Source organism: Protopterus annectens, chromosome 1.part0 (assembly GCF_019279795.1).
Source record: "Protopterus annectens isolate FY-2018-M chromosome 1.part0, PAN1.0, whole genome shotgun sequence".
NCBI classification, from domain to species: Eukaryota; Metazoa; Chordata; order Ceratodontiformes; family Protopteridae; genus Protopterus; species Protopterus annectens.
Window position 1 is genome coordinate 41,372,053 of NC_056725.1, and position 21,789 is coordinate 41,393,841.

Here is a 21,789-nt window from a genome sequence, read left to right on the forward strand (position 1 = left end):
ATTACATTACCTAGATGTTCACCGCCAACTCAGATATTACTTGGACAGAACTAAACAATTTAGGAAGTCTGATCAGCTCTTCCTTTCTTATGCTGAAAATAGAAAAGGTCTCCCTGTTTCTAAAGTGACCTTATCCAGATGGCTATCTTCCACCATTTCTGATATTTATCAGCTTAGGGGCAAACAGCTGAACTCAAAACCTAAATCTCATTCCACAAGAGGTCTAGCCACTTCTACAGCCTTTCAGGCTGGGCTACCCTTAGATACTATTTGTGCAGCAGCCACTTGGGCCACTCCTCATACCTTCGTTTCTCATTACAAATTGGATTTGGCCTCCAGGGACAGGGCAAGCTTTGGTTCCATTGTTCTCAAGAGTCTGTTCCATTGAGCCACCCAGGATAGAGGTGCTAGGGATGCGGTCCCATCCAGCAAGAATGAAGGCGAGATTGACAACTTAACAATTTGAAGTTATGTACCTACCATAACGTTCCATGTTAGTTGTCTTCTCTCGCCTTCTTTCTTGCGTCCCTCCCTCCTGTCCCCCTAGCCTGGACAGACCTTGATCTCCCCTTTTCTCTGGAAGATTCTTCTTCCTTGGACACCAGTTAGTTGGCCTTGATTACCTGGTTCCCTTTACAGCCTTTTTAGGTTAGTGTTTCTCTTTCCTTAGTGGAAAGTTTTATAGGCAGTTTTTCCTCTAGATACCAAACGAGATCTGGGTAATTACCGCCTTGCATCATGGGATATGGGGCTGCCTCGAGCTGGTAAAAGTAACTCTCGAGCTTAGCAAGTGCCGAGTCGGAGCCGAGGATCGGCTCCAAACCCATCCAGCAAGAAAGAAGGCGAGAGAAGACAACTAACATGGAACGTTATGGTAGGTACATAACTTCTAATTTTCACATATTGGAGTAGGGTTTACCATTAATAGCTCTGCAGTCATCCTACAACACTAACAGGCTTCATGTAGTTAAAAACACAATTTGAAGATTCATTCTGTTGGCAGATTCACAAATACACTGCTGTGATGTGTTAAATAATTCTAAATGGCTTAGAGTGCAAAATACAGCAACATTTCTTCTTTGTAGACTATTTCTCAGAATTTTTCTTCAAACACCTTCATTAACTTCACATATTACCTAGTGACATGGGTATACATACTGTTATTACAAAAAACATACCATTCCATAGATTGTACCTTCTCATGCATTATACATATATGGTTTGCTTCTTAACAATTATTCATTTTAACATTAATAACATTGCTCAAGTCCTGCCTTCTCTGAAATGTCATTCATCCTACTGAAAATTATTATGTGTATATTGTTCCCAAAGATTCCATTTATTTCTATGTAATTTGCTCATTCCCCTTTTTAAAGATTAACCTTCCAGGTCTTTTATCTCTTTTACAATATTCAATAGATTTAGATTTCTGTTTTCTAGTAATTGCTTTTTTGGCAGCCAGCAGTGTTAAACTTAGTAGGGCCATACTATGTCCAGGCAATTCAGTCTCAGTTTATATAGCCCAATTCAAAAGAATCATTTTATTGGTTACAATAATTTGCTCTCCCAACATTTCTGGCAAAGTACACAATAGGGAATTTTTTAAATCTACCAACTCATTACATTCCTAAAAAATATATTTCCAAGCACTTTTCTCTTTCCCATGCCACAGCCAACAGTTGATGGCTACCTATGGAAAAAATTCACTGAAGTTTACTTGGGGTATAAAAATATGCAAACACTTAAATATGTAAATCTAGATTTTCTTGCGTACTTCAGAGCCATACAAATATTTTCCCATTGGTCCTTTATATATTTTCTTTTCAGTCTCATGTCCATTTTTTTCTACCCTCTTTTGATTGATTCTTATAGTTATCATGCATTATACTACATGCACTAGTAGGTATCCCTTTTTAACACAGCTTCTGTTCTAGAATCAAGTATAAGGTCAGTTAGAGCTTGTCTTTCCTTTAACACTTCCCTATCCCTTTTTCTTTGCATTAATCCCTGGTGGGGATGGCAGTCTCAAACCTGCAGTACAAACTTCTGCTTGGCATTATCGCACTATATTACTTTCTCTTCTTAGTTATTTGCTCCCAATACCTTGGTTTCTTTGCTAATTTTCTCCAATAAATTCCACTTCCCTCTTTTCCTATTTTCTAAGCCATTACTTGCAGTCCTCCCTATTGGTAAAATATCCATTCCCATGTTGGATTAGTTCTGAGAAAACTTTCTCCTACTTTGTAAATATAATATTATGTATAGTTGTTATTGTTCTCCTTAAGGGCCTCCATCAAAAATCATTCATGAAATTCCATCATTTCAACATGATTTCTTTCTATTTTGATTTGTAGTCTTCTGATTGTTTATATATATGTGTGTGTGTGTGTGTGTGTGTGTGTGTGTGTGTGTGTGTGTGTGTGTGTGTGTGTATATATATATATATATATATATATATATATATATATATATATATATATATATATATATATTCAAGCCTTAACTCTGTAGGTATAATGTATCCCTTCAAATATGGTAGCTCTAAGCCACCTTATTCTATGGGGGACAAAAACCTTAGCCCTTTTAACTCTTGCTATCTTTCGACTGCAAAAATAATCCCTTCAATTCTTTATTAATTATGGTCCACAGCTTCTGCTGTGGCTGATAAAAATATGCCTGACCTAGCTATAGTATTAAAAGGACTAGAAACAGTTTGACTGTTTGTACCTTGCTATCGATAGCCATAGTCAAGAGTTTCCAACTTCTCAACTCTTGTATTTTGTTTAGTCTTGTCTCAAATATCCTTAGATACCATAATATAATCCTTTTCAATCCAAACACCAAAGATGCATCATCTTAGTGTGTGTACTCATAAATATGGACACTGCTGGACAAATTCATGTGAGGGAACACAGTTTATTGCTATGGTCTTTGTTTTATCTTCATTTAATTGAAATCATGAACAACACGAAACTGACTCAAAATGTTCCAGAAAACTGAAATATACATTCCAGAATTTATCAAGTGCAAAATAGTATAATCGGCAAAAAAGGTTGTTTTTTTCTTTGATATCATACTAGTTATACTCTTGAATTTCTGAGCTCCTTATTTTCTTTGCCAGTGGCTCTAAGTAAATAAGGTGAATGACTAAGGGGAAAGAGGGCATTTGTGCCTAGTTCCTCTATTCAAACATAACTTGTCAGATAGGAACCCTCCTACCTTAATTCTTGCCTCTCACCCTTAATATATTTTCCCAATTAACCCCATTAGTCTATCAGGAAAAGCAAATGCTGCTATTGTCCTTCTCATACAATGCCAGCTAACTCTACCAAATTCCTTTTGTGCAACAAGACCCACCAGCAATAGCAAGGTATTTTTGCACTTTGTTTCCATCTGGATCAACATCATTCTGTTTATGTTGTCAGCTTTTTGCCTCCCTTCCACAAAACAACATCAATACAATATCTGGCAATACCTTAGCCATTCTCTTAGCTAGTATGAACATAAACATTTTTTAATCCTGGTTCAAAATTAAATTGATTTATAGGTAGTTGGTTTAAAATGTTTTTACCTTCTTCTAAGGAGATAGTATTGTTTCTCATTTTAAAATATTGTAAGACATAGTCTTCCAGATTTTTTTTTACTTTCTTCCCTCCTGACTTCAAAACTTCCATGTGAATATCATCTTTTCCAGGACATTCCCCTGTTGATTGATTATATATCCTCATTTTTATCTCATCCCCTCCAATCATAGCTATTCTTCAGCCTCATCTGCCTCTTACATCTTCCATAAATATTTCCATTTGAGTATTTTCTTGGCTTCCTCTTTCTTCTGCTCTGTACAGATTTTCATTGATTTTCCAAAATACCTCTAATACCTCTATAGGGTCTGTGGTTATTTTTCTAGTCATAGACTTTCTACATTTGACAACATTCCTTTCTATTTTCTGTTGCCTAAGTCATTGTGCCAAATGTTTTTGTGCTCTAGGGCTGCTATTAAAACTACTTACATAACAGCTGCCTTTCTAAACTTATGCATATTATCCAAATACTCTGTAATTTCCCCTTTAACACTCAATACTCTCTAATTTTCCCTTTAGCAATTATTGGGTGGTAAAGGGAAAATTAAGGAGCATTTGAGTAATATGCATATGCTTAGAAAGGTTAACGTTAAGCAGGTTGTCCCTAATTTTCCCTTTATCACTCAATAATTGCTCTTCTTCTTGTTCTGTACGATTCCCCTTCATCTGCAGTGTTTTAACTTTTGGCAATCCCTCTAAATAACTCATATTACTTCTTTCCCATAACTCTTTCTCTGCCACTTTTACATTTATTTTTAAATTCCAGTTTCATTTTATCCCACTCATTAGCTATCCTTTCTAAAGACATTTGTATCTACCCTAACAACTTTTGAATAATTTAAAATTCCAATTCCTTAAAATCCTCTCTTTTAACAGGTAAGTAGGAAAGTGCCAGTGTCTCATTTTTACTTCATTAACCTGTATATTTATCTTAGTGTTTACTGGTGTATAATCTAAAATAGTTATTGGCTGTGTTTCAAAGTATTCAATTAAATACCCTTGTTCCTATGAAATATAATTAATGTCTGGTCTAACCCGGATATTGCATCTTAGAGAATAATATGTAAATTCTTTCTAAGTTCCTGTTAGTAATTTCTCATCTTCCACCCCAAATATGTACATACAGTTCTTAAGAAATCTACCCTCATTTGTTAGAACCTCACCTGATGCATCTTTACTATTGTATATCAAGTTCCACTCCTCACCCATGAATAGTATTCCCTGATTGGAGCTAACTAACTCTCCCATAAGTCTTTTGAGTTCTTTAATAGTAGTGTTATGTGGAATACAAGTTCATGTCAAGGTAATTCTCCTTCCTTACAAATTACCTCTTATTACCTCAAATATACCATTGTTGTCTTTCTTTTCTTTACCTATCATTATTGGACACCTCACTCACAATCAGTAGATTACCACACTTTTCTTTTATCCCTTATACTCTGCTATATTGCCATTCTGAAACCCTTTATTTGCCAAATTCACATGCTCATTTTGATCTAAGGGTGTCTATCTACACTTCTTAATATATTTCAAAATGCTTTGCTTCTTGTCCATACCTACAATGCCATTCTGATAAGATGTTATTACATTCACATATTCTGCATACTAGTTGTATTTTAATATATGTTTCCACTGTCTATCTTATATGTACATATTATTGTTTTGCAGCTTCTCACCTCTTGACTTTCCATTCCAATGAAATCATCCAAGAAGTAACAAAAAAGTATGTTTTTTTATTTTTTAACCTCTAGCCTCTTTTACCTCACAGCCAACATGACTATACACACTTTCCAAATAAGGAAAGTAACCATCCATATATAGGAAGATGCCCCAAATAGACAACTGCACCCACAGACTCTACCTTTTCTAAGGTTAGGTTTAATGATGTTGAAAATGCATGTTAGAACCTGTATTCCAACCTGTATCTATGTCACCCACCACAACTTCCCTCCCAGCTGTGAAAAACAATTTCCATATTCTCAGTTAACAGATTTTTAGCTTTTAAAAAGTCCTGGTTATCATTAAATAAGTAGATTCTACATGGCTGTGATTTATACTGATGAGATTCATGTTATTAGGAATGTATCTACTTGTATTCCCTTCAGTATATCAGGATTCCTTTATTTTCACTGAATTTGTTTTGTCTTCCACTTTAATTGCTACATTTAGTGCTTCCTCCATACAGATAACTCAAAGTGCATGGTTCAGTCATTTTCTGAGTAATTGTCAATGTCTTTGCCTGCTTCCATTTTATGTGTAATTGCAAAGCTCTAATGGTAGACCAGCTAATTGTTCTGCAGTTGTGTGGCATCACTCATCTCAAATGCTAGGAAAATATAATTTATATGATTTTAGAGTACATCTCTACCTATATTCATAACAGAAGGATAAGCACCATAATTTAATACAGACATATGATCAGTTCACTTTAGCCTCTTCCACTTAGCAGCCCTACATCACAGCACTACATTGCTTATATCTAGCTGTTATCTTGTTACAATATAGACTCCAAATATATTATAGTTGAAAAAAGAAAAGAAAAAAAGTACTTACTGACATTAACAGCAGTCACTATTAAGACTCAGCCCTACTTCACATTTAAAATACCTCGGCACATTTTACAGAACTGCTTTACAATGTAACTTGCAGATGACTTCAAGAAATTTATTATACACATATTATTGAAAAAATATATAACTTTTTACCTAGAGTTACAATTTTGTTTTCTTCATTATCGTTGTAAACATTAACAGCAAAGAGGGAATTGTACTTTAAAGTCCCACCAGTAGTTTAACACAATCCACCCACTTACTGTCTTTTTTTCCTCCACTTCTTGCAGAAATACAGTTCTCATGCCCTAACTGTATTTTACGGAAATGACACTTTACAGTTAATCTATTTATTTCCTATAATGATGCCCTTGCTGGCCTTCTTCTAATTCATCTTGCACACCCAATACCAGTCTCTGGTTCAAGTCAAAGGTATTGCTTGTTTTTCTAAGCAACTCCTGAGCTGATGACTTTCTGTCATTCAATTATTTTCCTTTAGAACTCTAGAAAATATTTTACTGGCAAGTTCTGTCTATGGGCTCTACTGTTGTTTGAGGAATGAGAAGTAGAATCCTGTTCAACTTGCTGGCTCACTTTTTGCTGGAAAAAATTTGACTTCCTCTTTCACCTATTCTACATCCAAAAATGTATTTTCTCCTTCTGAAAAAAAGTATTCTGGATACAACTCTATATAGCAACTTGAATCTCACTCCTGTCTCTCTACTTCCACTGATGCAGGGATAAACGTGTTTCTCTTCTGCCAGATGTACAGGGAATAATCAGTTTTCACAAACACTCTGTTGCTCACAATTAATAATGCTTTACACGTCTGCCAGAATTTTGTCAAGAGGAGCTACATCTGTTAACATGACTACATTTTTACTGTGATAGGTCTTGGCTTCTTTCTTACTTTTCAGAATTGCTAAGCATGGCAACTGCCTGCACTGAAGGTAAAATTACCTTTTTAAAATCAGAGGTATCCTATAAGAAGTAGTCAAGATAAGAATGTTGAAGTCCCAGCTACATTTCAAAAGTGTATTTATTTATTTATTTTTGTATTCATTTATTTATTTATCTTTTGTTAACTGGGGTAGTCCCACTAGGCCAGTGGCCTCTTTTTAGCAGCGGCCTGGGGTGGTCTTTATACACCAGGAGAAATTTGGCCAGGGTACTAGAGAACTTCCACTACTTTTCTTTGATAGGTACTGTAGGATATTTTTTATGTCTACCTGTACTACTACCAACTCAGGCAGATGGGGCCTTGGTTTAATAGGTTCATAGGTAGGTACTAGGCTATCTGCCTGAAGGCATTTATAAGCTTAGCCAGAATGTGTTGGCTTTTGCTGCCCCCTTAGAGTAGTTCCCTGTGCCTCTGTCCAGCAGAGCCACTGAAGTGATCCCCGGGGTAAACTTTCTGTTTCCCATCCACTCGTCAAGGTTTCTCTTGAAGAGTGCTAGTGAGGAGCTCTGCCTAATGTAGATTGGAATCTTGTTCTAAAACATGTGAAGTCTCTGAGACAGGAATCTATCCTTCCAGCATGTCCTATTTATTGTTGTGGTGAGGTTTAGTTCCCTAGATTGTGTGGCTCGAGGGGATAAGGTTTTCTTTAGGTGGAGCATGTCCATCAATTCTGAGTTGGACATGGCCTTATATGTCAGGCAGAGATCAGCTCTGAACAGGCGGTAGGCAACTGAGTACAGCTGGAGTTTCTTCGGTCGAGCTGCATAGAGCATCTGTTTGAGGCCAGTGATCCTCTTGGTGAGGCACTTCTGTGGTCTTTTCAGCTGTTGCAGGTGTCTTATAAGGTACATCCCAAATGGGATATTTTACTTTATGATGGGTCTAATGAGTGATGAGTAGAGGGGCACAATGACCTCTTTTGATCTGGATGCAAACCCTTTTGTGATTAGGTGGGCCACATAGAAGGATTTTCTAACCACTTTGGCAATGTAATTATCAAAGGGGAGATTACTATCTACTTGGGTCCCCAGATCCCTTATTACATTTTCCATATTTAGGGGACTACCACTTATGTGGTAGTTTGTGGGCACTTTGTTTTTTCCAAAGGGGATGACTATGCACTTTTTGGCATTTAGCTTGAGGCCATGGTTTTGACACCAGGTATCCGTCTCATTGAGACTCTTTTGGAGGATGTCTGTGTCAGCTGGAGAGTCAATTATAGCCCCTAGTTTGCAGTCGTCTGTGAACTTGGTCAGCCATAGTCCTCCTGTGCTTGTCTGTACCTCTGAGAAGTATATGCTGAACAGGAGGGGTTCTAGGACTGAGCCCTGGGGAATGCCACTTATAACCGGTTTAGAGTTAGACCTAGCTCCCGCAACTCTCACCATGTGGGTTCTGTCCATGAGCCAATTGGCAACCCATCTTATGACACAGGGGTTTATGTTCAGGCTGGTGATCTTGTCTATAATACCAGAATGGGGAATGGTGTTGAAGGTCTTTGCAAGGTCTAGGTAGGCTGTGTGTACCACCTTTCCCTTGATTATAGCCTTGATAACTGTCTCAAAGAAGTCCACCAGGTTTAGGAGGCATGATCTGCCCTTAACAAAGCTGAACTGGGTAGGGTCCAGTGTTTGGAGGTTCCCAATGTCTCTGTTAATGAGTTCCTTGATGATGCGTTCCATAGCCTTGCAGACCAAGCTAGTCAGGCTTATAGGGCGATAGTTCACATGGTCTGTTGTGGCTCCACATTTGTGGAGTGGAATAACTGTTGCTGTGCAACACTCTATGTGTACGTAGCCTGTGGAGAGGCTGAGTTTGAACAGTGTGTTTAGGTGAGGGGTTAATTCGTCTTTGAGCTCATGTGGGACACAGCCTTGGACACCATCCGGTCCCATTGATGCTGTGTTTTTGGCTTTGGAGTGGGCTATTTTAGCCTGAGTGTCTGTGATTTCAGGGGATCTACATTCTTCTGGTACAGTTATGGGCCCTTTTGGGGGTGAGTGGGGGGTGAAGTTTGCACTGAACCTGTCTGCCAGGATGTTAGCAATATCGGTTGGTTCAGTGTATTTTGTGCCATTCTGCACTAACTCCGAGCAGATCTGACCATTGCCACTTAGATTCTTGATATAGCTAAAGAATGCCTTGTGGTTATCTTTGGAGTCCCTGGCAAGTTTTCTTTCATAGTTTCATAGTTTCATAGTATAGTACTAGGCTATCTGCCCTAGGGCATTTATAAGCTTAGCCATAGTGTATGTGGCTTTCGCCACCCCATGTAATGATACAAAAGTGTACAAATTAAATTTAGTTTACTGTGCCTCTGTCTAGTAATGACACAGAGATGACCCCCGGGGTAAACCTATGATCACCCATCCACTCGTCAAGATTTCTCTTGAAGAGAGTCAGTGAGGGGCTTTGCCTAAAATGGACTGGGATCCTGTTCCAGAGTGCGGGAAGCCTCTGGGTTATGAATCTGTCCCTCCAGCATGTCCTATTCATATTTGTGCTGAGGTTTAGATCCTTAGCTCTTGTGGCTCTGATGGATTTGGATTTTTTGAGGTGGAGCATGTCCATTAATTCCGGATTGGACATGGCCTTGTATGTCAGGCAGAGATCACCTCTGAGCAGGCGGTATGCTACTGAATAGAGCTTGCCTTGGATGATTTTATGAGGGATCGTAGTTTCTTGCTGATACTGATCAGGGATGTCTTCCCTTCTTGGGATTTTACTCTTTTCTGCACTAGTTTCCTCCTTCTATTGTATAGCTTGTTTATGGCAGGGGTCCACCAGACTAGTTTCCTTTTCTTGGAGGAATGAGTCTTGGTTTTGCTTGGGATAGCAAGATCCATGCATTCTTGTAGGTGCCCGTAGAATGCATTAGTAAAGGATTTTGCAGCTTGGACAGCATTATCCTTTAGCATGGGGGCTTTGAAACTTTCCACCTCCATCTTAAGTAGCATGAAGTTTGCTTTTGAAAAGTTTTTCACAGTGGTTTCCTTGTCCGGGGTGAGGGCGGAATGTGGATATACAAACTGATTTGTTTATGGTCAGATATAACCAGCAAGAGGTTGACCTCCTGTGTGGAACACAGGTCGGCCATGTTGGTGATGACCAGGTCCAATATGTTGTCACCTCTGGTGGGAGTGTTGACCAGTTGTTCCAGGACGTTTGAGTTTATAAATTCTAAGAAATGTTGGGCAAGGGAGTTAGTACTTGAGTAGTTCTCCCAGTTAATGTTTGGGTAGTTGAAATCACCCAAAATTAGGGTGTTTGGTATGACCTTTATGTTACTCTGTGTTTCCAGAAATGCGGAATGGGGGTTCTGGGACATGGTGGGTGATCTGTAGCAAGCTACAGTTTGAGTTGCAGTTTTGCCCGTTGTTAGATGCATGTGGATAATCTCTGAAGCATCGTGCTGTGCCACTAACCTGGAGGTATGGGTATCCTTGATGAATATGGATAGTCCCCCGCCTTTTGTATTTCTGTCCGGGTTCTGTGGCCGAAATGTATGGTATGAGTTGTAGCCTGGTAGCGCTGGGGTGCTCTCTGGAGAGCATTAAACCAGGTTTCTGTTACTACACATATATCGATTTTCTCCATACTGAGGAGTGCCTTGAGTGCGTGCATTTTGAGGTTTAGACTTCTGGCATTGAGTAGTATTACCCTCAGATTTTTGTTACTTCTGATATTTACGGTGGTGGGTTTGTCTTTTGAGCCTTGCCTAAAAAAGGCAATATGGGGGTGGCAAGAGCCTTGGCCAGTATTCGAAAGCCTAAGGGTGACAGGTTCAAGCCTTCTCTAATGAAGCAGCGTGGCTTGTCGAGCATGTCATCCCAGGCAGACAGATACTGGATCCCCTTTGAATGACACCAGAAACTTAGCCAATTGTTTAAATTGATAGTTTTTTCTTTATACCATTGTATCATTCTTGGTGAGGGCAGGATGCTACTCAGGGTCAGGGTCATACCGGCCTGGGCTATGTGATCAGAGAGCTCTTCCATGTCTCTTTTCATGTAGTCCAAGGAGGTATGGCTCAGGTCATTCACATCAACATGGGCAATGACAGAATCGTATTAATACTTGTTCTGGAGTGACCTGAGTGCTTGTGTTATGTGGCGGATCCTGGCACCCGACAGGCAGCTAACAGCAACCTTCTCCTTATTCAGCCTAGTGAGTCGGACGTCAGTGTGCCTGACTATAGAGTCACCTATTACTAGTATGTTGGGTATGTTATTTTGCCTTGAGGGCTGTGATTGCGTGGCACACTGGTTTTGTGAAGTATTTGTTTCATGGTTTGTGTTGGGGGGGTGGTGGAGGTTGCTTGGATGTCTGCTTTGGAGGGCTCTGTTGCTTTTGCAGATTTTTATTTAGGGCCTCCGAATACATTTTTGTGTATTTACATGTGTTTTTTGCCAGTGCTGGTTTAATGGGTCTATGTGAGACTGGTGGTGTGATGCCAGTATTTCCCTTCTCCTCTTGACTGTCTGATCCAGTCTTGGGTTTAGAAAGCTTAGCCTCCAATTTGGCTGTATAATTGCATCTCTCGCATGTATTAGTGTTTGGTGGTAGGAGGAGAGGGTTGTCTGTGTACATGAAGCAGTTGTTACATTGCCTCAAAATGCCCAGATTCACCAGTTAGACTAGAGAGTACACCTGAAACTGCCCTTTGGACATGCCTGGATAGGCACAGTAAACTGTTTTACTGAATGGCTGGTAAGGTCGAATAGAGAGCCTTGTCCTTCTGTAGTGCTAGGTTTTATAAGTGCTTGCTATGAATTTTGAGCAAGTGCCAGGCTGAAAAATGAATGGCTTGAGTGCTTAAGTTGAAAGTTTGTCTAGTTCCAAGGGAAAAATTGAAGAGGAGACTTTGTGGAGCCGGGGATAGTTATACCCTAGCTAACCAGCACTGCCCAGCGCGCAAAACTTGCCAAATGTGGTTTTTATAGCAGGGAAATGAAAGAGATAGAAATTAGCCCAAAATGGCCAATAAACTACTACTTTCTGACTTGAAACCACTCCTCCAGGGACATATAGGCTGCTCAAAGCCCCTCTCTCTGACAGTTGAACAGAGAAACTTCCTTCGATCCAAGTAAGGTATGGGCAAACACAGAGATCTGTAACACAGCCCTGAATTCAGCACTAACCTGAAAACTGGACTATACTAGCCTAGAAAGGCGGGAAACAAGTATATATATATTTTTTTCAGAAAATAAAGCAGATACAATCAAAAAACACTTTAAATGCGAATAAAAAGATGCTTATTGTTATATATCTCAGTTCAGAGTTGTAGTCAATGCCCCTAGTAATAAAGTAGGAAGAAACACAAATACAGTAAAAGAAGATGAATAAAGTGCAATTATATATATATATATATATATATATATATATATATATATATATATATATATAAAACAATAGAAAACAAACAATCTGATTTAAACAAGTTACCCAATTAACCAGAAAAAAAAAACTCAAAACTGAGCCTTGTTCCAGCAGTTTTCAGTCAGACAAGTTCTAACTGCACACTCCTGCTACTAGGGTGCAGGGGAACCCTCTCCAAAAAAGATGGCCTGGATCAGTGCTCAAGTTATACAAACAAAGCTAGAGTCAGCAGGCCTGAATATGGTCCTATGCTACAGCAGCAAGGCGCACCAATTTCAGAAAGAAACAGTTCAAATAAGCAGGCACAATAAGCCTGTGACCAGAAATTCCCAGCTCAGAAGGGCAGAATCCAGCCTCTCCTCCCAAAGAGTGCAGACCACAAACCTTCTTAATGTTGAATAAATGGCCTGAAGCCAAGTGCATAGACCAGAACTAATACACTTTTAGAATAGCAGACACTGAGCTTTCAATCAGCAATTCCCAGCTTAGAAGGATGTAAGCTACCTGTCCTGCCACAACAGTGCAGACCAGAAACCTTCTTAACGTAAAACAACCGGTATGAAGCCCAAGTGCTTAAACCAAAAGACTTAGATAAACAGTTACAATTTAACCAGGCTACTACCAAGCAGCAATAAGTGCAGCAGAATAAATAAAATTGAGTACTTTTAAGAAGAGGCAAAAGCAAAATAAAGAAGGAGGAAACGGAAATAGAATAAAAGCAGATGATTTATTTTTTTGTTAGTAAAGTGCAAGGAGAGAGGAAGGAAGGAAGAACCTAAGTTGGTTGGCCTTCTCAAATCTTCTCTCTGTATTATGTAGAGTGAACACTAGACTCAGAATATGATCTCACTGTATTCGGTTAAGTGAGCAAATGAGATGGACTCAGGAGGAGTGTTCAAATAGAGACTTACGAGGGGGGGGGGGGAATTCCAGAGCCGCCAACAAAGATAAGAACAGGGTGGGTGGGTGGGACAAACAAGAAGAAGAATAAGTACAGTTGTACAGATTACAGAGGTATTAAATCAAAATGCAGACAAAAAAATGAGAATAAACACTTATCTTTTCTCAATATCACAGCTGGCAGTAGGTCAAGCTCTCTGCAGCAGCCTGAAGAATGACACATTCAGGAATGCAGCAACACCCCCCTTCTACTGCACTGCATTGTGTCAGCAATCATTCTAGCTGGTGCTGGAGCAGAACCCACAGCCTTCTGCACCAAAGGTGAGCATGCTAATAGGTGAAATAGCTTTTTCAAGGCTAGGACCAGACACTTAAATCCATCTTCCAAATGATGTGGGAAAAAAAGGTGGTGGAGGCCTTTAAAGCATCAATAACAGATCACCTCCTGAGGAAGTTGTATGCACCTGCTTTCAAGGCTATGAGTAAATATTAGGCAATGCGGATGTTTTGTTTTTTATTGAATGATTTCTTCCACCCAGTTTTACTTTGTCTACTTACTGAGTCTCTTTTATTGATTGTGATACTTAAGCTGCATATTGTGAAATGAAATACCATGTGTTTAATAATATTTCGTGAACTACAGTATTATGTTGATGTGTATTTTGCAGACTGAGCTTGAATCATGGTTGGAAAGGGTCAACAGACCAGCCCATTTACCTGGTAAACAAATAGAAAATAAAAATACAATTAAATAAATCTCTTATTCTAAACTGTCATCCAGAAAGAGACACGTTATGATGAAATTTAGTGAAGGGTAATTGAAACCATAAAGGATTTTCATTAGTGTTGCTTGAATTAGTTTAGCAGACACTATAAACACTATAGAAACTGTCTATAAAGATCATCTGTGGGCATCGAGGGCAGCATGTGCACTCATGCGGTCAAGGACAGCCCAATTCTTTTTACCGTGTTTGCATAAATAGGCCTAATACTCATTAAAAATGAATCCCATAGGTAAACAGCATGAGGAAGTGAGCTAATAGCATGCTCCTTTTCTGAATATAGCATGAGGAAGTAGGCTAATTAAATACTCATATTCTGGATACAGCATGAGGAAGTGGGCTCATTAAATACTCCTCTTCTAGATAGAGCACGAGGAATTGGACTCATTAAATACTCCTTTTCTGGATACAGCATGAGGAAGTGAGCTAATTACATACTCCAGTTCTGGATACAGTATGAAGAAGTGAACTCATTACACACTCCTTTTCTGGATACAGCATGAGGAAGTGAACTCATTACACACTCCTTTTCTGGATACAGCATGAGGAAGTGAGCTCATTACATACTCCTCTCTGGATACAGCATTAGTAGTGAGAAGAGTGCTTACAGCTAACTTGTGGCCACAGGGAAAGGGAAACTCAAGCAGTGCTCATTTGTAGTGCAAAGTATGTGTGATGAGGCTCTGCACTATCCCTGATGCAAAACAGCAGCAGGAAGGAAAATTAATGGGGATCCCTAAGGAGTCCTGATTTATGTATAATGATCTATTTTGACCAAATTAAAGTCTGGAAATGGGAATATAGGAAACTGATGAAAAGGTGAAAGCATAAGGCGAAAATCTATGGAATGGGTAGGATGGACTTAGGGAAGGTGGGGAAAATTTTTGGGTGGGTCAGATACCCATTTATGTATATGAAGAAAAGGCAAGTTGAGAAAAGTAGTAAGGAAAATAAGACGAAGGTAAGAAGGTTAGGATATGTATGAGGGGTACCTAAACAAACAAACAAACAAACAAACAAACAAACAAACAAACAAACAAACAAACAAACAAACAAACAAACAAACAGGCAGAGGCAGAAAAGGCAGGGGAATACCAGGATGAGGAATAGAATGGCATTGCACAGCTGCAGACTTGGAGCTTACCCACCACCCTGGTCTCCTTCACCTCTGGGCCCTTGCCTGAATGTTAGAGTAAGTGCAGGTCAGTGACATAAATCAGTGAGTCACCAGAGAAGATTTTCCAAATGGCCGATGATGACATCCAGCCTCCTGTAAATTAGCACCACCCACCCTCTATGTCTTCTGGCTGCCAATGGATGACAAAGGTGTGTAGAACAGCAACACCATCTATCGCTGGGCTGCATGCAGATATTAAAGGAGGTGTAGAAATGACTGTGGTACCAGGGTCTTAGATGTTGTTGGTATTAGTGGTGGTGGTGTTATGATGGTGATGTTGCCACTGGTGGTGTGCTGACAGACCTTGCTGGAGGAATGGGTGCAGGTCTTGATGCTGCTGCATATGCACACACACACACATATATATATATATATATATATATATATATATATATATATATATATATATATATATATATATATATATATATATATATATATATATATATATATATATATATATATATATATGATAGCCCTCCTCTGGGCCAGTAATCAAGGAGTCTAAATCCTCACCATGGACACTGGTGAGGGATGTTCCCTTGGAACAAAAATAGATACACATAGTATTTCCACATGCAGCTCTCTACACTAAGCACAATTTCCTTTAATAGCACACAAGGAACACACTCCCATCCTTGGGCTGAGTCTCCCTCTCTGTCTCTCACCAGGCCCCAAATAGGACTCCACACTGATGATAGCTGTAGAGTTGAGTCCTCAGCCGAGTGTTCCAATCCAAGTCCTCCACACCCTCTCTGTGAAACCAGTGCTCTGTGTTCCTGCTCAAAGTAGCTGACACACACACTCTTTCAGATTTGATTTTTCACACACACACACACACACACACACACACACACACACACACACACACACACACACACACACACACACACCTGGGAGCAGCTGGCACAGATTTACCAGCTATGCCCCCTTTGCCCAGACTATAAGGTAGATACTGCCACCAGAACACTCCAATGCCAGCTACTCTAAGGCTCTTACAGGTGTACCCAATTATACTGAGTAAAGTTAATAATAATACAAATGGTAGTGTTTGACCAATGCAGTAAAGCTTTCAGGAGTGGCCACAGTGTCACCAAATAAATATAAGTACTCTCAAAGGTTAAACTATCTTCTAAAAGACCAGCCACAATGAAACTGTTAAATATATTTAATAATAAATAATAAAAGAACATGAACATACTAAATATCTGTTTACAATAAATACCAGAGTTTCAGCCACAGGAAATATTAAAAATAACACAGACAGAAAGATTCACACAGATACAGAAAAACAATACTTAACTAATCTCATTATATTTTCTTGGCTGATCTAAAGAATTACTGTCCCCTAGTTCACTTAGTAGAGCAAGGCAAGATGAGGTGGGTGAGTGATCAGGCAAGATGAGGTGGGTGAGTGATCCTTCTTTGTCTGGTTTCAAAAACAGACTGCAGAGAGCTAAGTGACATCTATTACTAATATATAAATATTTCAGTGCTGGCTATAGAATGACATCACATCTGGTCACCTGACTCTGGTTTGCACACTACCCCCCATTACTAGAAACTGAACCAGAATCTAGCACATGTGTATCATAATACACACACATAGAGCTTTTCTAAGATGTGTTATAGCATGTGGAAGCTATTAAACCATTTCAAAAACTTAGTTCACCCCTAAGGACAATGCAGTAGGATTCCTAGTCCTGGTTTTCACAGATTTTGTCTCTGGCTGCAATCAGAAGTGTAAGTTGCAACCTTTATGGCCTAAACAGGGTAATTTAATTTCAGACTATTTTTCAAAGTTAGCTGGACTAAGATTAACCTCTTCTCTTCAGCATCCTCTGTTAAAATATATTAATTTCAACAGTTGCAATACAGTCTGACATACAGGCGTATTTCTTTTCTGTCCAGCAGGACCCACAGTTGATAAATTCTTTAACACAAGCAACTTTATAAATACATTTTCAACACAAGCAACTGTACAAATCAGTTTGATATACAAATGACATATAATTCTTTACAAAACTCCAGCTAGGTTATGCTGGCATATGTTACACATCCACTGCCCTACTTCTCCTGGAATAGCTGGCAATATCTCACATCATCACAATACAGACTTTCTTCTACTGTATTATATTCATTTATCCGTCACCCACTCCAGCACCTTCATGCAGTGTGACAGAAGTTTGATGCTTCTGTATTGCCAACAGCTATGCCTATCCTTTTTATTCTTGTACACTGGAATGCTTATTCTCCAGTCATCTAGAATATGCCTTTTAATCAATACTTGTATGAGTATCCTCTGGAGTCATTTCTCCCCTAACTCACCCAGCATTTTGATCATATTTGCTGGGACCTCATCACAACCTGCTGCTTTCCCTGACTTCATTTTCCTTAGTGCTGTTCTTACTTTTTCAAGGGTAGGATTTTCATCATAGTCTGTGTATGGGACAGTACAGCTTCTGTAGAGTTTTCTTCTTTCAGATGCTGCTAGAAGTACTCCTTCCATTTGCCTTTGATGTCCTGTGGACTGGTGAACAGGTTGTTGCTGGCATCATTAATGAAGAGGGTCTGATAACTATCTTCTTTATCTTTCTCTCTTTGGCTTGCAACCTGAAATAGTTTCTATGTGCCTTCTGCTGAGTCACTTTCTGGAATCTGTTAGAGTACCTCTGATGGCTTGCTCTTTGCTATTGCAGCTGTTCTCTTAGCCTCTTTGTTAGTTAACATGTTTTCCTTCTTAATCTGGTCCAGCTTTTCTACCTTTTCCTGCACTCTATCTTTTGATTTTCTGAACTTCTGCATTTCACCACCATCTTTCATTATGTACCTCATTTCCATACTTGGCTTTGCCACATACCTTTTATATACTTCTCACACATGCTATTTTGAGGCACTGCCATTCTTCTTCATCTCCACCTATTTCCTCTTCTCCCTGAGGTGCAAGAGTCCTGAGTAATTCCTTGAGCTCGTGTTCTTTTGTTCCAGTTAACTTCCAGGTCTTCAGCTTGATCTCTGTTGATCTTGCAGCCTTCTTTCTGACTACTGCTTGCAGCTGATGGTGGCCACCAGTTTTTTATGCTGTGGGCCAACTGTTTTACTGGGGATGACTTTGCAATCACTAAATCTACCCAGTGCCTCTCCTTAATAGGTGAACATCTACCTCAGTGGCATGTTGGCCAATCTTGTATGTGATATTGTGACTGTCTGTCTCGTTGAACTCTGTGTTGGCCAACGTCAATCCATTTTCCAGGAAGAAGCCTGGAATGGCATCTCCTTTATTCCTGATGTGGATGATCCCTGATCCCATGTGGATCAGCATAGTCCTCATATCCTGGTCTGTCTGTCCTGCAATGAGCATTAAAGTCCCCCCATTATTGACACAAACTCATGTCCTGTGGACAGAGGCTGAGATTATGAAAGTGCCCTATCATTACATAGGTGTCTGGTTGCCATGAGTCTGTCACTAATTCTGATAATATCCTTCACTGTTTTTTGAAGCCTGTCCCTCACCACAATTCCCACACCATTTTTTGCCTGCCCTCTCCCTGAGTAGTAGACTCTGGATCCCAAGCCAAGTGGCTTTGCTATACTGCCCTTGCAGCTTGTCTCCTGAATATAGATGATGTACTGCCTCCTTTTTACCATCATGTCATTCATTTCAAAATTGCATCCTGTCAGAGTATATTGAGTGTAGCAACCCTAAGTTCACATGTAGCAGGTATTGGTTTTTGTATCTAGCTTTCACTGCCCGTTTTTATATCATAAAGTGTCTAGCACTGGTGCAGTGCTCAGTTTGTGATCCATGCTTTCCTATCTAGAGGACAGTGAGCACTTCAGTCAATGCCTAAAGCAGTTGGCCTAAACACCTCTCCCCTGATTACATTACATGTACTATAACTGAATGAACAAGAAAGACTCACCCCACAGTAACAATGACACCACATTGTAGAATACATGGAGGAAATGAAGCTACAACTATCACCACATGAAATCCAGAAGGAAAAGTTTTAACGTGTGCTGCTACTTGTGCAAACGGACTGAAAGCTCAGTCAAACACAAAGTACTGGTGTATGTGATACTGGTGTAGAGATTTGAAGAAAAATACATCTCAAGCTTACTTTTGACTTCTAACATTATGGGTACTACACTCAAAATAATTACAAACACCAAGCCCTAAGTACCAATGATGGCTCAATAAATGCTGAGGGGGAAGTGAACCCACAGTCATCAACACATGCAAACTGAAAGGCAATGCATTAAGGGTTTGAGCTATATGTACAGTTTAAATGAAGCATTCGGCCAAACACAGAGTAATGGTGTGTGTAAGACAAGTGTATACTTAAAAGAAGAAAACATGAAGTTCACACAAATGTTTACATGATAACATTGTGGGTATGTTACTCAGAATGACAACTTCCATATCAAACTGCTTGTAATCGCACAAGAAACAACACGGGTGGAATCCATCCCACAACCATTAGCATACACAGTTCAGAAGTCAACAGTTCCCCATGTGTTGAGCCACTTCTGCAGTTAAACAGTGATGTCATCCTACCAGGCATATTGAGAAATCTGATGTGTGAGAAAAGTTTACCAGTGCAATGGAAACATGCAGCTCACACATAGTCTCCCATCTAATATTGTAGCTATTGCACTCAAAAGTGCAATAAACATCCACCCCAAACAAACAGTGATGCGCAACAGCTTACCAAGGAATGGCATCATAAGACATACTCACCAAGCAAAGCTTAAACATGTTGAGATAGCTCTACATTTTAACAAAAGCACCCATCCATCCATCCACATCCATCCATCCATCCATCCACACAGATAGCAATATTATCAACCATTCATGCTGTTACCTCTGAAATATTACTGAATGTGGTACAGAGGAGTCACTACTGTAGAAATCCCATGCTATGGCTCACTGCAGCTATACTAACTAACTAGACTGTTAAGAAAGACATCTCTACTGTATGTAACAGGTGCAGTCACCCCATTGCTCTTTACAGCACTTTATTTACCTCTTGTGCAGCTGTGTATTCTCTGCAATAACTTCAGGGGTTGTGGAGAAATAAAAGGGAGGGTGTTAGATATGTAGATGACACTCACTGGCAGGTTGTACGTGGAGGTAAGACAAGCATTACTTACAGATCATAGGTGGTGGATGAGCTCTAACCTTAGCCTCCAAGCTAAATATCTGTCTGTCTGTCTATCTATCTATGTTTGTTATTTATTAACCAGGTTATATGAACTGGTCCAAAGACCCTTTTTAGCTGTGAACCAGGCCCATAAGTCAAGAATGCAGAAATTTAATTTTGCTGATATCTGTTATATACTTGCTTACATTATATATATGACTGTATACAAGTATATAATTTGTTGTACACTTGCTTAAATTATACAGTATGACTGAATACAGTTATACCATTTGGGAATGTTAGTTTATTGAAGTAAAACAGAAGACAGAAACCATGTAAATAAAAGACAGAGCCCTATTAAATCAACATAATTAAAACTGAGTTAAACAAAACCACATTGATATGCAGGTGTACAATCTAAGCTAATTTAACAGTCTAGCCATGAGATGTGATCCTTGCCTTATATTAGGTTATTGTTTAGAACCAAAACTATCAATTGCATCACTATATGCTACATTTGCACCACTATATATAATGTATATAATGTATACATAAGCTAAAAGCCTTAGTTACACTTCAGGTACACAACAGCTCACATTTCAGGGTGCGGTTTGGGTTGAGTGACCATGGAGTGAGCAACCTTTTAACAATTATCCCTGAAGCACTTACAAGCTATTCCATGCTGGAGATATTCAGCAGGGGATGACCGGAATCCTTCAACAGCATCTTGTCCCTTTATTTCTGTGGGAGATCCTTTACTACTTTTTGGGCTATACTAAGAACTTAATTAGAACAATGTTACAACAAAATTGCAAAATTCTCTGCTATGAAAACCTTATAGAACTCACCACTGGTCTGCCCTAAAACAATTGCATTAGCTTGAATTATGAATTATCCACCATCTCACATATAGTCAGCTATGTGTGAATAATGATATGATATATAAACCTTCAAAATGCCCAGTACTGAACTGGGTGTTAATGATTTGAGATGTGCTGTACCTCCCTGGACTCTGTGAACAGAGACATGATGGAGATCTTGGACTATGTGTCCCATGCAGGTATGAGCCTAACACTGAGCAGCATTTTATCTTCTCCAAGGATGATGACACAATATGAGCAAAAATTCATTGATTTCAGTAATGGACTTACTCTTTTCAGTGCCATTCAAAGTGATGGTACAGTATTTGTCAACCTGGGAGGATATGATTAACAGACCATGCTGCTTCACAAGGGATGATCTGCAACTAACCCCATGAGGCTTTAGAATACTGGCTAAGACATTATCCACCCCATAGTACCTTTTTTAGGTAATAC